A 16,513-nucleotide genomic window follows, 5' to 3' on the forward strand; every position below is an offset into this window, starting at 1 on the left:
GGCCGTAAGCGAAGGAACCAGCCCTCTGCACTGTATATAAAGTCGAGGAAAGGAGACGCCCGCCACTTGACAACACAAACAATACTGCAGTTGATACGCAGAAGGCAGGGAGTTATCTGGGGGGGACAAAACACCAAAACTGCAATTGACATTGCTTTACCACTCCACGGCTCATAGTTCATAGTTGTCAGTCTAGAATCGAGCTCAAGAGAAGGCTGAGTGAGTCACCAATTCTTAGCAGGTGGTTTTGGAGCAAACTGTATAAACTGTTCAAAACAGCAATATGAAACTGGAGCTGTGTTCACACTACAGCACTGTTCAAACTACAGTGGTGATACAATAGTACACCCTACTGGTCGAAATAAGGAAAAGCTTACTGCACCGGGTATTCCCAGGCGGTCACCCATCCAAGTACTAACCCGGCCCGACTCTGCTTAGCTTCCGAGATCGGACGAGATCGGGCGTGCTCAGCGTGGTATGGCCGTAAGCGAAGGAACCAGCCCTCTGCACTGTATATAAAGTCGAGGAAAGGAGACGCCCGCCACTTGACAACACAAACAATACTGCAGTTGATACGCAGAAGGCAGGGAGTTATCTGGGGGGGACAAAACACCAAAACTGCAATTGACATTGCTTTACCACTCCACGGCTCATAGTTCATAGTTGTCAGTCTAGAATCGAGCTCAAGAGAAGGCTGAGTGAGTCACCAATTCTTAGCAGGTGGTTTTGGAGCAAACTGTATAAACTGTTCAAAACAGCAATATGAAACTGGAGCTGTGTTCACACTACAGCACTGTTCAAACTACAGTGGTGATACAATAGTACACCCTACTGGTCGAAATAAGGAAAAGCTTACTGCACCGGGTATTCCCAGGCGGTCACCCATCCAAGTACTAACCCGGCCCGACTCTGCTTAGCTTCCGAGATCGGACGAGATCGGGCGTGCTCAGCGTGGTATGGCCGTAAGCGAAGGAACCAGCCCTCTGCACTGTATATAAAGTCGAGGAAAGGAGACGCCCGCCACTTGACAACACAAACAATACTGCAGTTGATACGCAGAAGGCAGGGAGTTATCTGGGGGGGACAAAACACCAAAACTGCAATTGACATTGCTTTACCACTCCACGGCTCATAGTTCATAGTTGTCAGTCTAGAATCGAGCTCAAGAGAAGGCTGAGTGAGTCACCAATTCTTAGCAGGTGGTTTTGGAGCAAACTGTATAAACTGTTCAAAACAGCAATATGAAACTGGAGCTGTGTTCACACTACAGCACTGTTCAAACTACAGTGGTGATACAATAGTACACCCTACTGGTCGAAATAAGGAAAAGCTTACTGCACCGGGTATTCCCAGGCGGTCACCCATCCAAGTACTAACCCGGCCCGACTCTGCTTAGCTTCCGAGATCGGACGAGATCGGGCGTGCTCAGCGTGGTATGGCCGTAAGCGAAGGAACCAGCCCTCTGCACTGTATATAAAGTCGAGGAAAGGAGACGCCCGCCACTTGACAACACAAACAATACTGCAGTTGATACGCAGAAGGCAGGGAGTTATCTGGGGGGGACAAAACACCAAAACTGCAATTGACATTGCTTTACCACTCCACGGCTCATAGTTCATAGTTGTCAGTCTAGAATCGAGCTCAAGAGAAGGCTGAGTGAGTCACCAATTCTTAGCAGGTGGTTTTGGAGCAAACTGTATAAACTGTTCAAAACAGCAATATGAAACTGGAGCTGTGTTCACACTACAGCACTGTTCAAACTACAGTGGTGATACAATAGTACACCCTACTGGTCGAAATAAGGAAAAGCTTACTGCACCGGGTATTCCCAGGCGGTCACCCATCCAAGTACTAACCCGGCCCGACTCTGCTTAGCTTCCGAGATCGGACGAGATCGGGCGTGCTCAGCGTGGTATGGCCGTAAGCGAAGGAACCAGCCCTCTGCACTGTATATAAAGTCGAGGAAAGGAGACGCCCGCCACTTGACAACACAAACAATACTGCAGTTGATACGCAGAAGGCAGGGAGTTATCTGGGGGGGACAAAACACCAAAACTGCAATTGACATTGCTTTACCACTCCACGGCTCATAGTTCATAGTTGTCAGTCTAGAATCGAGCTCAAGAGAAGGCTGAGTGAGTCACCAATTCTTAGCAGGTGGTTTTGGAGCAAACTGTATAAACTGTTCAAAACAGCAATATGAAACTGGAGCTGTGTTCACACTACAGCACTGTTCAAACTACAGTGGTGATACAATAGTACACCCTACTGGTCGAAATAAGGAAAAGCTTACTGCACCGGGTATTCCCAGGCGGTCACCCATCCAAGTACTAACCCGGCCCGACTCTGCTTAGCTTCCGAGATCGGACGAGATCGGGCGTGCTCAGCGTGGTATGGCCGTAAGCGAAGGAACCAGCCCTCTGCACTGTATATAAAGTCGAGGAAAGGAGACGCCCGCCACTTGACAACACAAACAATACTGCAGTTGATACGCAGAAGGCAGGGAGTTATCTGGGGGGGACAAAACACCAAAACTGCAATTGACATTGCTTTACCACTCCACGGCTCATAGTTCATAGTTGTCAGTCTAGAATCGAGCTCAAGAGAAGGCTGAGTGAGTCACCAATTCTTAGCAGGTGGTTTTGGAGCAAACTGTATAAACTGTTCAAAACAGCAATATGAAACTGGAGCTGTGTTCACACTACAGCACTGTTCAAACTACAGTGGTGATACAATAGTACACCCTACTGGTCGAAATAAGGAAAAGCTTACTGCACCGGGTATTCCCAGGCGGTCACCCATCCAAGTACTAACCCGGCCCGACTCTGCTTAGCTTCCGAGATCGGACGAGATCGGGCGTGCTCAGCGTGGTATGGCCGTAAGCGAAGGAACCAGCCCTCTGCACTGTATATAAAGTCGAGGAAAGGAGACGCCCGCCACTTGACAACACAAACAATACTGCAGTTGATACGCAGAAGGCAGGGAGTTATCTGGGGGGGACAAAACACCAAAACTGCAATTGACATTGCTTTACCACTCCACGGCTCATAGTTCATAGTTGTCAGTCTAGAATCGAGCTCAAGAGAAGGCTGAGTGAGTCACCAATTCTTAGCAGGTGGTTTTGGAGCAAACTGTATAAACTGTTCAAAACAGCAATATGAAACTGGAGCTGTGTTCACACTACAGCACTGTTCAAACTACAGTGGTGATACAATAGTACACCCTACTGGTCGAAATAAGGAAAAGCTTACTGCACCGGGTATTCCCAGGCGGTCACCCATCCAAGTACTAACCCGGCCCGACTCTGCTTAGCTTCCGAGATCGGACGAGATCGGGCGTGCTCAGCGTGGTATGGCCGTAAGCGAAGGAACCAGCCCTCTGCACTGTATATAAAGTCGAGGAAAGGAGACGCCCGCCACTTGACAACACAAACAATACTGCAGTTGATACGCAGAAGGCAGGGAGTTATCTGGGGGGGACAAAACACCAAAACTGCAATTGACATTGCTTTACCACTCCACGGCTCATAGTTCATAGTTGTCAGTCTAGAATCGAGCTCAAGAGAAGGCTGAGTGAGTCACCAATTCTTAGCAGGTGGTTTTGGAGCAAACTGTATAAACTGTTCAAAACAGCAATATGAAACTGGAGCTGTGTTCACACTACAGCACTGTTCAAACTACAGTGGTGATACAATAGTACACCCTACTGGTCGAAATAAGGAAAAGCTTACTGCACCGGGTATTCCCAGGCGGTCACCCATCCAAGTACTAACCCGGCCCGACTCTGCTTAGCTTCCGAGATCGGACGTGCTCAGCGTGGTATGGCCGTAAGCGAAGGAACCAGCCCTCTGCACTGTATATAAAGTCGAGGAAAGGAGACGCCCGCCACTTGACAACACAAACAATACTGCAGTTGATACGCAGAAGGCAGGGAGTTATCTGGGGGGGACAAAACACCAAAACTGCAATTGACATTGCTTTACCACTCCACGGCTCATAGTTCATAGTTGTCAGTCTAGAATCGAGCTCAAGAGAAGGCTGAGTGAGTCACCAATTCTTAGCAGGTGGTTTTGGAGCAAACTGTATAAACTGTTCAAAACAGCAATATGAAACTGGAGCTGTGTTCACACTACAGCACTGTTCAAACTACAGTGGTGATACAATAGTACACCCTACTGGTCGAAATAAGGAAAAGCTTACTGCACCGGGTATTCCCAGGCGGTCACCCATCCAAGTACTAACCCGGCCCGACTCTGCTTAGCTTCCGAGATCGGACGAGATCGGGCGTGCTCAGCGTGGTATGGCCGTAAGCGAAGGAACCAGCCCTCTGCACTGTATATAAAGTCGAGGAAAGGAGACGCCCGCCACTTGACAACACAAACAATACTGCAGTTGATACGCAGAAGGCAGGGAGTTATCTGGGGGGGACAAAACACCAAAACTGCAATTGACATTGCTTTACCACTCCACGGCTCATAGTTCATAGTTGTCAGTCTAGAATCGAGCTCAAGAGAAGGCTGAGTGAGTCACCAATTCTTAGCAGGTGGTTTTGGAGCAAACTGTATAAACTGTTCAAAACAGCAATATGAAACTGGAGCTGTGTTCACACTACAGCACTGTTCAAACTACAGTGGTGATACAATAGTACACCCTACTGGTCGAAATAAGGAAAAGCTTACTGCACCGGGTATTCCCAGGCGGTCACCCATCCAAGTACTAACCCGGCCCGACTCTGCTTAGCTTCCGAGATCGGACGAGATCGGGCGTGCTCAGCGTGGTATGGCCGTAAGCGAAGGAACCAGCCCTCTGCACTGTATATAAAGTCGAGGAAAGGAGACGCCCGCCACTTGACAACACAAACAATACTGCAGTTGATACGCAGAAGGCAGGGAGTTATCTGGGGGGGACAAAACACCAAAACTGCAATTGACATTGCTTTACCACTCCACGGCTCATAGTTCATAGTTGTCAGTCTAGAATCGAGCTCAAGAGAAGGCTGAGTGAGTCACCAATTCTTAGCAGGTGGTTTTGGAGCAAACTGTATAAACTGTTCAAAACAGCAATATGAAACTGGAGCTGTGTTCACACTACAGCACTGTTCAAACTACAGTGGTGATACAATAGTACACCCTACTGGTCGAAATAAGGAAAAGCTTACTGCACCGGGTATTCCCAGGCGGTCACCCATCCAAGTACTAACCCGGCCCGACTCTGCTTAGCTTCCGAGATCGGACGAGATCGGGCGTGCTCAGCGTGGTATGGCCGTAAGCGAAGGAACCAGCCCTCTGCACTGTATATAAAGTCGAGGAAAGGAGACGCCCGCCACTTGACAACACAAACAATACTGCAGTTGATACGCAGAAGGCAGGGAGTTATCTGGGGGGGACAAAACACCAAAACTGCAATTGACATTGCTTTACCACTCCACGGCTCATAGTTCATAGTTGTCAGTCTAGAATCGAGCTCAAGAGAAGGCTGAGTGAGTCACCAATTCTTAGCAGGTGGTTTTGGAGCAAACTGTATAAACTGTTCAAAACAGCAATATGAAACTGGAGCTGTGTTCACACTACAGCACTGTTCAAACTACAGTGGTGATACAATAGTACACCCTACTGGTCGAAATAAGGAAAAGCTTACTGCACCGGGTATTCCCAGGCGGTCACCCATCCAAGTACTAACCCGGCCCGACTCTGCTTAGCTTCCGAGATCGGACGAGATCGGGCGTGCTCAGCGTGGTATGGCCGTAAGCGAAGGAACCAGCCCTCTGCACTGTATATAAAGTCGAGGAAAGGAGACGCCCGCCACTTGACAACACAAACAATACTGCAGTTGATACGCAGAAGGCAGGGAGTTATCTGGGGGGGACAAAACACCAAAACTGCAATTGACATTGCTTTACCACTCCACGGCTCATAGTTCATAGTTGTCAGTCTAGAATCGAGCTCAAGAGAAGGCTGAGTGAGTCACCAATTCTTAGCAGGTGGTTTTGGAGCAAACTGTATAAACTGTTCAAAACAGCAATATGAAACTGGAGCTGTGTTCACACTACAGCACTGTTCAAACTACAGTGGTGATACAATAGTACACCCTACTGGTCGAAATAAGGAAAAGCTTACTGCACCGGGTATTCCCAGGCGGTCACCCATCCAAGTACTAACCCGGCCCGACTCTGCTTAGCTTCCGAGATCGGACGTGCTCAGCGTGGTATGGCCGTAAGCGAAGGAACCAGCCCTCTGCACTGTATATAAAGTCGAGGAAAGGAGACGCCCGCCACTTGACAACACAAACAATACTGCAGTTGATACGCAGAAGGCAGGGAGTTATCTGGGGGGGACAAAACACCAAAACTGCAATTGACATTGCTTTACCACTCCACGGCTCATAGTTCATAGTTGTCAGTCTAGAATCGAGCTCAAGAGAAGGCTGAGTGAGTCACCAATTCTTAGCAGGTGGTTTTGGAGCAAACTGTATAAACTGTTCAAAACAGCAATATGAAACTGGAGCTGTGTTCACACTACAGCACTGTTCAAACTACAGTGGTGATACAATAGTACACCCTACTGGTCGAAATAAGGAAAAGCTTACTGCACCGGGTATTCCCAGGCGGTCACCCATCCAAGTACTAACCCGGCCCGACTCTGCTTAGCTTCCGAGATCGGACGAGATCGGGCGTGCTCAGCGTGGTATGGCCGTAAGCGAAGGAACCAGCCCTCTGCACTGTATATAAAGTCGAGGAAAGGAGACGCCCGCCACTTGACAACACAAACAATACTGCAGTTGATACGCAGAAGGCAGGGAGTTATCTGGGGGGGACAAAACACCAAAACTGCAATTGACATTGCTTTACCACTCCACGGCTCATAGTTCATAGTTGTCAGTCTAGAATCGAGCTCAAGAGAAGGCTGAGTGAGTCACCAATTCTTAGCAGGTGGTTTTGGAGCAAACTGTATAAACTGTTCAAAACAGCAATATGAAACTGGAGCTGTGTTCACACTACAGCACTGTTCAAACTACAGTGGTGATACAATAGTACACCCTACTGGTCGAAATAAGGAAAAGCTTACTGCACCGGGTATTCCCAGGCGGTCACCCATCCAAGTACTAACCCGGCCCGACTCTGCTTAGCTTCCGAGATCGGACGAGATCGGGCGTGCTCAGCGTGGTATGGCCGTAAGCGAAGGAACCAGCCCTCTGCACTGTATATAAAGTCGAGGAAAGGAGACGCCCGCCACTTGACAACACAAACAATACTGCAGTTGATACGCAGAAGGCAGGGAGTTATCTGGGGGGGACAAAACACCAAAACTGCAATTGACATTGCTTTACCACTCCACGGCTCATAGTTCATAGTTGTCAGTCTAGAATCGAGCTCAAGAGAAGGCTGAGTGAGTCACCAATTCTTAGCAGGTGGTTTTGGAGCAAACTGTATAAACTGTTCAAAACAGCAATATGAAACTGGAGCTGTGTTCACACTACAGCACTGTTCAAACTACAGTGGTGATACAATAGTACACCCTACTGGTCGAAATAAGGAAAAGCTTACTGCACCGGGTATTCCCAGGCGGTCACCCATCCAAGTACTAACCCGGCCCGACTCTGCTTAGCTTCCGAGATCGGACGTGCTCAGCGTGGTATGGCCGTAAGCGAAGGAACCAGCCCTCTGCACTGTATATAAAGTCGAGGAAAGGAGACGCCCGCCACTTGACAACACAAACAATACTGCAGTTGATACGCAGAAGGCAGGGAGTTATCTGGGGGGGACAAAACACCAAAACTGCAATTGACATTGCTTTACCACTCCACGGCTCATAGTTCATAGTTGTCAGTCTAGAATCGAGCTCAAGAGAAGGCTGAGTGAGTCACCAATTCTTAGCAGGTGGTTTTGGAGCAAACTGTATAAACTGTTCAAAACAGCAATATGAAACTGGAGCTGTGTTCACACTACAGCACTGTTCAAACTACAGTGGTGATACAATAGTACACCCTACTGGTCGAAATAAGGAAAAGCTTACTGCACCGGGTATTCCCAGGCGGTCACCCATCCAAGTACTAACCCGGCCCGACTCTGCTTAGCTTCCGAGATCGGACGAGATCGGGCGTGCTCAGCGTGGTATGGCCGTAAGCGAAGGAACCAGCCCTCTGCACTGTATATAAAGTCGAGGAAAGGAGACGCCCGCCACTTGACAACACAAACAATACTGCAGTTGATACGCAGAAGGCAGGGAGTTATCTGGGGGGGACAAAACACCAAAACTGCAATTGACATTGCTTTACCACTCCACGGCTCATAGTTCATAGTTGTCAGTCTAGAATCGAGCTCAAGAGAAGGCTGAGTGAGTCACCAATTCTTAGCAGGTGGTTTTGGAGCAAACTGTATAAACTGTTCAAAACAGCAATATGAAACTGGAGCTGTGTTCACACTACAGCACTGTTCAAACTACAGTGGTGATACAATAGTACACCCTACTGGTCGAAATAAGGAAAAGCTTACTGCACCGGGTATTCCCAGGCGGTCACCCATCCAAGTACTAACCCGGCCCGACTCTGCTTAGCTTCCGAGATCGGACGAGATCGGGCGTGCTCAGCGTGGTATGGCCGTAAGCGAAGGAACCAGCCCTCTGCACTGTATATAAAGTCGAGGAAAGGAGACGCCCGCCACTTGACAACACAAACAATACTGCAGTTGATACGCAGAAGGCAGGGAGTTATCTGGGGGGGACAAAACACCAAAACTGCAATTGACATTGCTTTACCACTCCACGGCTCATAGTTCATAGTTGTCAGTCTAGAATCGAGCTCAAGAGAAGGCTGAGTGAGTCACCAATTCTTAGCAGGTGGTTTTGGAGCAAACTGTATAAACTGTTCAAAACAGCAATATGAAACTGGAGCTGTGTTCACACTACAGCACTGTTCAAACTACAGTGGTGATACAATAGTACACCCTACTGGTCGAAATAAGGAAAAGCTTACTGCACCGGGTATTCCCAGGCGGTCACCCATCCAAGTACTAACCCGGCCCGACTCTGCTTAGCTTCCGAGATCGGACGAGATCGGGCGTGCTCAGCGTGGTATGGCCGTAAGCGAAGGAACCAGCCCTCTGCACTGTATATAAAGTCGAGGAAAGGAGACGCCCGCCACTTGACAACACAAACAATACTGCAGTTGATACGCAGAAGGCAGGGAGTTATCTGGGGGGGACAAAACACCAAAACTGCAATTGACATTGCTTTACCACTCCACGGCTCATAGTTCATAGTTGTCAGTCTAGAATCGAGCTCAAGAGAAGGCTGAGTGAGTCACCAATTCTTAGCAGGTGGTTTTGGAGCAAACTGTATAAACTGTTCAAAACAGCAATATGAAACTGGAGCTGTGTTCACACTACAGCACTGTTCAAACTACAGTGGTGATACAATAGTACACCCTACTGGTCGAAATAAGGAAAAGCTTACTGCACCGGGTATTCCCAGGCGGTCACCCATCCAAGTACTAACCCGGCCCGACTCTGCTTAGCTTCCGAGATCGGACGAGATCGGGCGTGCTCAGCGTGGTATGGCCGTAAGCGAAGGAACCAGCCCTCTGCACTGTATATAAAGTCGAGGAAAGGAGACGCCCGCCACTTGACAACACAAACAATACTGCAGTTGATACGCAGAAGGCAGGGAGTTATCTGGGGGGGACAAAACACCAAAACTGCAATTGACATTGCTTTACCACTCCACGGCTCATAGTTCATAGTTGTCAGTCTAGAATCGAGCTCAAGAGAAGGCTGAGTGAGTCACCAATTCTTAGCAGGTGGTTTTGGAGCAAACTGTATAAACTGTTCAAAACAGCAATATGAAACTGGAGCTGTGTTCACACTACAGCACTGTTCAAACTACAGTGGTGATACAATAGTACACCCTACTGGTCGAAATAAGGAAAAGCTTACTGCACCGGGTATTCCCAGGCGGTCACCCATCCAAGTACTAACCCGGCCCGACTCTGCTTAGCTTCCGAGATCGGACGAGATCGGGCGTGCTCAGCGTGGTATGGCCGTAAGCGAAGGAACCAGCCCTCTGCACTGTATATAAAGTCGAGGAAAGGAGACGCCCGCCACTTGACAACACAAACAATACTGCAGTTGATACGCAGAAGGCAGGGAGTTATCTGGGGGGGACAAAACACCAAAACTGCAATTGACATTGCTTTACCACTCCACGGCTCATAGTTCATAGTTGTCAGTCTAGAATCGAGCTCAAGAGAAGGCTGAGTGAGTCACCAATTCTTAGCAGGTGGTTTTGGAGCAAACTGTATAAACTGTTCAAAACAGCAATATGAAACTGGAGCTGTGTTCACACTACAGCACTGTTCAAACTACAGTGGTGATACAATAGTACACCCTACTGGTCGAAATAAGGAAAAGCTTACTGCACCGGGTATTCCCAGGCGGTCACCCATCCAAGTACTAACCCGGCCCGACTCTGCTTAGCTTCCGAGATCGGACGAGATCGGGCGTGCTCAGCGTGGTATGGCCGTAAGCGAAGGAACCAGCCCTCTGCACTGTATATAAAGTCGAGGAAAGGAGACGCCCGCCACTTGACAACACAAACAATACTGCAGTTGATACGCAGAAGGCAGGGAGTTATCTGGGGGGGACAAAACACCAAAACTGCAATTGACATTGCTTTACCACTCCACGGCTCATAGTTCATAGTTGTCAGTCTAGAATCGAGCTCAAGAGAAGGCTGAGTGAGTCACCAATTCTTAGCAGGTGGTTTTGGAGCAAACTGTATAAACTGTTCAAAACAGCAATATGAAACTGGAGCTGTGTTCACACTACAGCACTGTTCAAACTACAGTGGTGATACAATAGTACACCCTACTGGTCGAAATAAGGAAAAGCTTACTGCACCGGGTATTCCCAGGCGGTCACCCATCCAAGTACTAACCCGGCCCGACTCTGCTTAGCTTCCGAGATCGGACGAGATCGGGCGTGCTCAGCGTGGTATGGCCGTAAGCGAAGGAACCAGCCCTCTGCACTGTATATAAAGTCGAGGAAAGGAGACGCCCGCCACTTGACAACACAAACAATACTGCAGTTGATACGCAGAAGGCAGGGAGTTATCTGGGGGGGACAAAACACCAAAACTGCAATTGACATTGCTTTACCACTCCATGGCTCATAGTTCATAGTTGTCAGTCTAGAATCGAGCTCAAGAGAAGGCTGAGTGAGTCACCAATTCTTAGCAGGTGGTTTTGGAGCAAACTGTATAAACTGTTCAAAACAGCAATATGAAACTGGAGCTGTGTTCACACTACAGCACTGTTCAAACTACAGTGGTGATACAATAGTACACCCTACTGGTCGAAATAAGGAAAAGCTTACTGCACCGGGTATTCCCAGGCGGTCACCCATCCAAGTACTAACCCGGCCCGACTCTGCTTAGCTTCCGAGATCGGACGAGATCGGGCGTGCTCAGCGTGGTATGGCCGTAAGCGAAGGAACCAGCCCTCTGCACTGTATATAAAGTCGAGGAAAGGAGACGCCCGCCACTTGACAACACAAACAATACTGCAGTTGATACGCAGAAGGCAGGGAGTTATCTGGGGGGGACAAAACACCAAAACTGCAATTGACATTGCTTTACCACTCCACGGCTCATAGTTCATAGTTGTCAGTCTAGAATCGAGCTCAAGAGAAGGCTGAGTGAGTCACCAATTCTTAGCAGGTGGTTTTGGAGCAAACTGTATAAACTGTTCAAAACAGCAATATGAAACTGGAGCTGTGTTCACACTACAGCACTGTTCAAACTACAGTGGTGATACAATAGTACACCCTACTGGTCGAAATAAGGAAAAGCTTACTGCACCGGGTATTCCCAGGCGGTCACCCATCCAAGTACTAACCCGGCCCGACTCTGCTTAGCTTCCGAGATCGGACGAGATCGGGCGTGCTCAGCTTGGTATGGCCGTAAGCGAAGGAACCAGCCCTCTGCACTGTATATAAAGTCGAGGAAAGGAGACGCCCGCCACTTGACAACACAAACAATACTGCAGTTGATACGCAGAAGGCAGGGAGTTATCTGGGGGGGACAAAACACCAAAACTGCAATTGACATTGCTTTACCACTCCACGGCTCATAGTTCATAGTTGTCAGTCTAGAATCGAGCTCAAGAGAAGGCTGAGTGAGTCACCAATTCTTAGCAGGTGGTTTTGGAGCAAACTGTATAAACTGTTCAAAACAGCAATATGAAACTGGAGCTGTGTTCACACTACAGCACTGTTCAAACTACAGTGGTGATACAATAGTACACCCTACTGGTCGAAATAAGGAAAAGCTTACTGCACCGGGTATTCCCAGGCGGTCACCCATCCAAGTACTAACCCGGCCCGACTCTGCTTAGCTTCCGAGATCGGACGAGATCGGGCGTGCTCAGCGTGGTATGGCCGTAAGCGAAGGAACCAGCCCTCTGCACTGTATATAAAGTCGAGGAAAGGAGACGCCCGCCACTTGACAACACAAACAATACTGCAGTTGATACGCAGAAGGCAGGGAGTTATCTGGGGGGGACAAAACACCAAAACTGCAATTGACATTGCTTTACCACTCCACGGCTCATAGTTCATAGTTGTCAGTCTAGAATCGAGCTCAAGAGAAGGCTGAGTGAGTCACCAATTCTTAGCAGGTGGTTTTGGAGCAAACTGTATAAACTGTTCAAAACAGCAATATGAAACTGGAGCTGTGTTCACACTACAGCACTGTTCAAACTACAGTGGTGATACAATAGTACACCCTACTGGTCGAAATAAGGAAAAGCTTACTGCACCGGGTATTCCCAGGCGGTCACCCATCCAAGTACTAACCCGGCCCGACTCTGCTTAGCTTCCGAGATCGGACGAGATCGGGCGTGCTCAGCGTGGTATGGCCGTAAGCGAAGGAACCAGCCCTCTGCACTGTATATAAAGTCGAGGAAAGGAGACGCCCGCCACTTGACAACACAAACAATACTGCAGTTGATACGCAGAAGGCAGGGAGTTATCTGGGGGGGACAAAACACCAAAACTGCAATTGACATTGCTTTACCACTCCACGGCTCATAGTTCATAGTTGTCAGTCTAGAATCGAGCTCAAGAGAAGGCTGAGTGAGTCACCAATTCTTAGCAGGTGGTTTTGGAGCAAACTGTATAAACTGTTCAAAACAGCAATATGAAACTGGAGCTGTGTTCACACTACAGCACTGTTCAAACTACAGTGGTGATACAATAGTACACCCTACTGGTCGAAATAAGGAAAAGCTTACTGCACCGGGTATTCCCAGGCGGTCACCCATCCAAGTACTAACCCGGCCCGACTCTGCTTAGCTTCCGAGATCGGACGAGATCGGGCGTGCTCAGCTTGGTATGGCCGTAAGCGAAGGAACCAGCCCTCTGCACTGTATATAAAGTCGAGGAAAGGAGACGCCCGCCACTTGACAACACAAACAATACTGCAGTTGATACGCAGAAGGCAGGGAGTTATCTGGGGGGGACAAAACACCAAAACTGCAATTGACATTGCTTTACCACTCCACGGCTCATAGTTCATAGTTGTCAGTCTAGAATCGAGCTCAAGAGAAGGCTGAGTGAGTCACCAATTCTTAGCAGGTGGTTTTGGAGCAAACTGTATAAACTGTTCAAAACAGCAATATGAAACTGGAGCTGTGTTCACACTACAGCACTGTTCAAACTACAGTGGTGATACAATAGTACACCCTACTGGTCGAAATAAGGAAAAGCTTACTGCACCGGGTATTCCCAGGCGGTCACCCATCCAAGTACTAACCCGGCCCGACTCTGCTTAGCTTCCGAGATCGGACGAGATCGGGCGTGCTCAGCGTGGTATGGCCGTAAGCGAAGGAACCAGCCCTCTGCACTGTATATAAAGTCGAGGAAAGGAGACGCCCGCCACTTGACAACACAAACAATACTGCAGTTGATACGCAGAAGGCAGGGAGTTATCTGGGGGGGACAAAACACCAAAACTGCAATTGACATTGCTTTACCACTCCACGGCTCATAGTTCATAGTTGTCAGTCTAGAATCGAGCTCAAGAGAAGGCTGAGTGAGTCACCAATTCTTAGCAGGTGGTTTTGGAGCAAACTGTATAAACTGTTCAAAACAGCAATATGAAACTGGAGCTGTGTTCACACTACAGCACTGTTCAAACTACAGTGGTGATACAATAGTACACCCTACTGGTCGAAATAAGGAAAAGCTTACTGCACCGGGTATTCCCAGGCGGTCACCCATCCAAGTACTAACCCGGCCCGACTCTGCTTAGCTTCCGAGATCGGACGAGATCGGGCGTGCTCAGCGTGGTATGGCCGTAAGCGAAGGAACCAGCCCTCTGCACTGTATATAAAGTCGAGGAAAGGAGACGCCCGCCACTTGACAACACAAACAATACTGCAGTTGATACGCAGAAGGCAGGGAATTATCTGGGGGGGACAAAACACCAAAACTGCAATTGACATTGCTTTACCACTCCACGGCTCATAGTTCATAGTTGTCAGTCTAGAATCGAGCTCAAGAGAAGGCTGAGTGAGTCACCAATTCTTAGCAGGTGGTTTTGGAGCAAACTGTATAAACTGTTCAAAACAGCAATATGAAACTGGAGCTGTGTTCACACTACAGCACTGTTCAAACTACAGTGGTGATACAATAGTACACCCTACTGGTCGAAATAAGGAAAAGCTTACTGCACCGGGTATTCCCAGGCGGTCACCCATCCAAGTACTAACCCGGCCCGACTCTGCTTAGCTTCCGAGATCGGACGAGATCGGGCGTGCTCAGCGTGGTATGGCCGTAAGCGAAGGAACCAGCCCTCTGCACTGTATATAAAGTCGAGGAAAGGAGACGCCCGCCACTTGACAACACAAACAATACTGCAGTTGATACGCAGAAGGCAGGGAGTTATCTGGGGGGGACAAAACACCAAAACTGCAATTGACATTGCTTTACCACTCCACGGCTCATAGTTCATAGTTGTCAGTCTAGAATCGAGCTCAAGAGAAGGCTGAGTGAGTCACCAATTCTTAGCAGGTGGTTTTGGAGCAAACTGTATAAACTGTTCAAAACAGCAATATGAAACTGGAGCTGTGTTCACACTACAGCACTGTTCAAACTACAGTGGTGATACAATAGTACACCCTACTGGTCGAAATAAGGAAAAGCTTACTGCACCGGGTATTCCCAGGCGGTCACCCATCCAAGTACTAACCCGGCCCGACTCTGCTTAGCTTCCGAGATCGGACGAGATCGGGCGTGCTCAGCGTGGTATGGCCGTAAGCGAAGGAACCAGCCCTCTGCACTGTATATAAAGTCGAGGAAAGGAGACGCCCGCCACTTGACAACACAAACAATACTGCAGTTGATACGCAGAAGGCAGGGAGTTATCTGGGGGGGACAAAACACCAAAACTGCAATTGACATTGCTTTACCACTCCACGGCTCATAGTTCATAGTTGTCAGTCTAGAATCGAGCTCAAGAGAAGGCTGAGTGAGTCACCAATTCTTAGCAGGTGGTTTTGGAGCAAACTGTATAAACTGTTCAAAACAGCAATATGAAACTGGAGCTGTGTTCACACTACAGCACTGTTCAAACTACAGTGGTGATACAATAGTACACCCTACTGGTCGAAATAAGGAAAAGCTTACTGCACCGGGTATTCCCAGGCGGTCACCCATCCAAGTACTAACCCGGCCCGACTCTGCTTAGCTTCCGAGATCGGACGAGATCGGGCGTGCTCAGCGTGGTATGGCCGTAAGCGAAGGAACCAGCCCTCTGCACTGTATATAAAGTCGAGGAAAGGAGACGCCCGCCACTTGACAACACAAACAATACTGCAGTTGATACGCAGAAGGCAGGGAGTTATCTGGGGGGGACAAAACACCAAAACTGCAATTGACATTGCTTTACCACTCCACGGCTCATAGTTCATAGTTGTCAGTCTAGAATCGAGCTCAAGAGAAGGCTGAGTGAGTCACCAATTCTTAGCAGGTGGTTTTGGAGCAAACTGTATAAACTGTTCAAAACAGCAATATGAAACTGGAGCTGTGTTCACACTACAGCACTGTTCAAACTACAGTGGTGATACAATAGTACACCCTACTGGTCGAAATAAGGAAAAGCTTACTGCACCGGGTATTCCCAGGCGGTCACCCATCCAAGTACTAACCCGGCCCGACTCTGCTTAGCTTCCGAGATCGGACGAGATCGGGCGTGCTCAGCGTGGTATGGCCGTAAGCGAAGGAACCAGCCCTCTGCACTGTATATAAAGTCGAGGAAAGGAGACGCCCGCCACTTGACAACACAAACAATACTGCAGTTGATACGCAGAAGGCAGGGAGTTATCTGGGGGGGACAAAACACCAAAACTGCAATTGACATTGCTTTACCACTCCACGGCTCATAGTTCATAGTTGTCAGTCTAGAATCGAGCTCAAGAGAAGGCTGAGTGAGTCACCAATTCTTAGCAGGTGGTTTTGGAGCAAA

The sequence above is a fragment of the Argentina silus genome (genome assembly GCF_951799395.1).
Source record: "Argentina silus genome assembly, chromosome: 21".
Classification (NCBI taxonomy): Eukaryota; Metazoa; Chordata; class Actinopteri; order Argentiniformes; family Argentinidae; genus Argentina; species Argentina silus.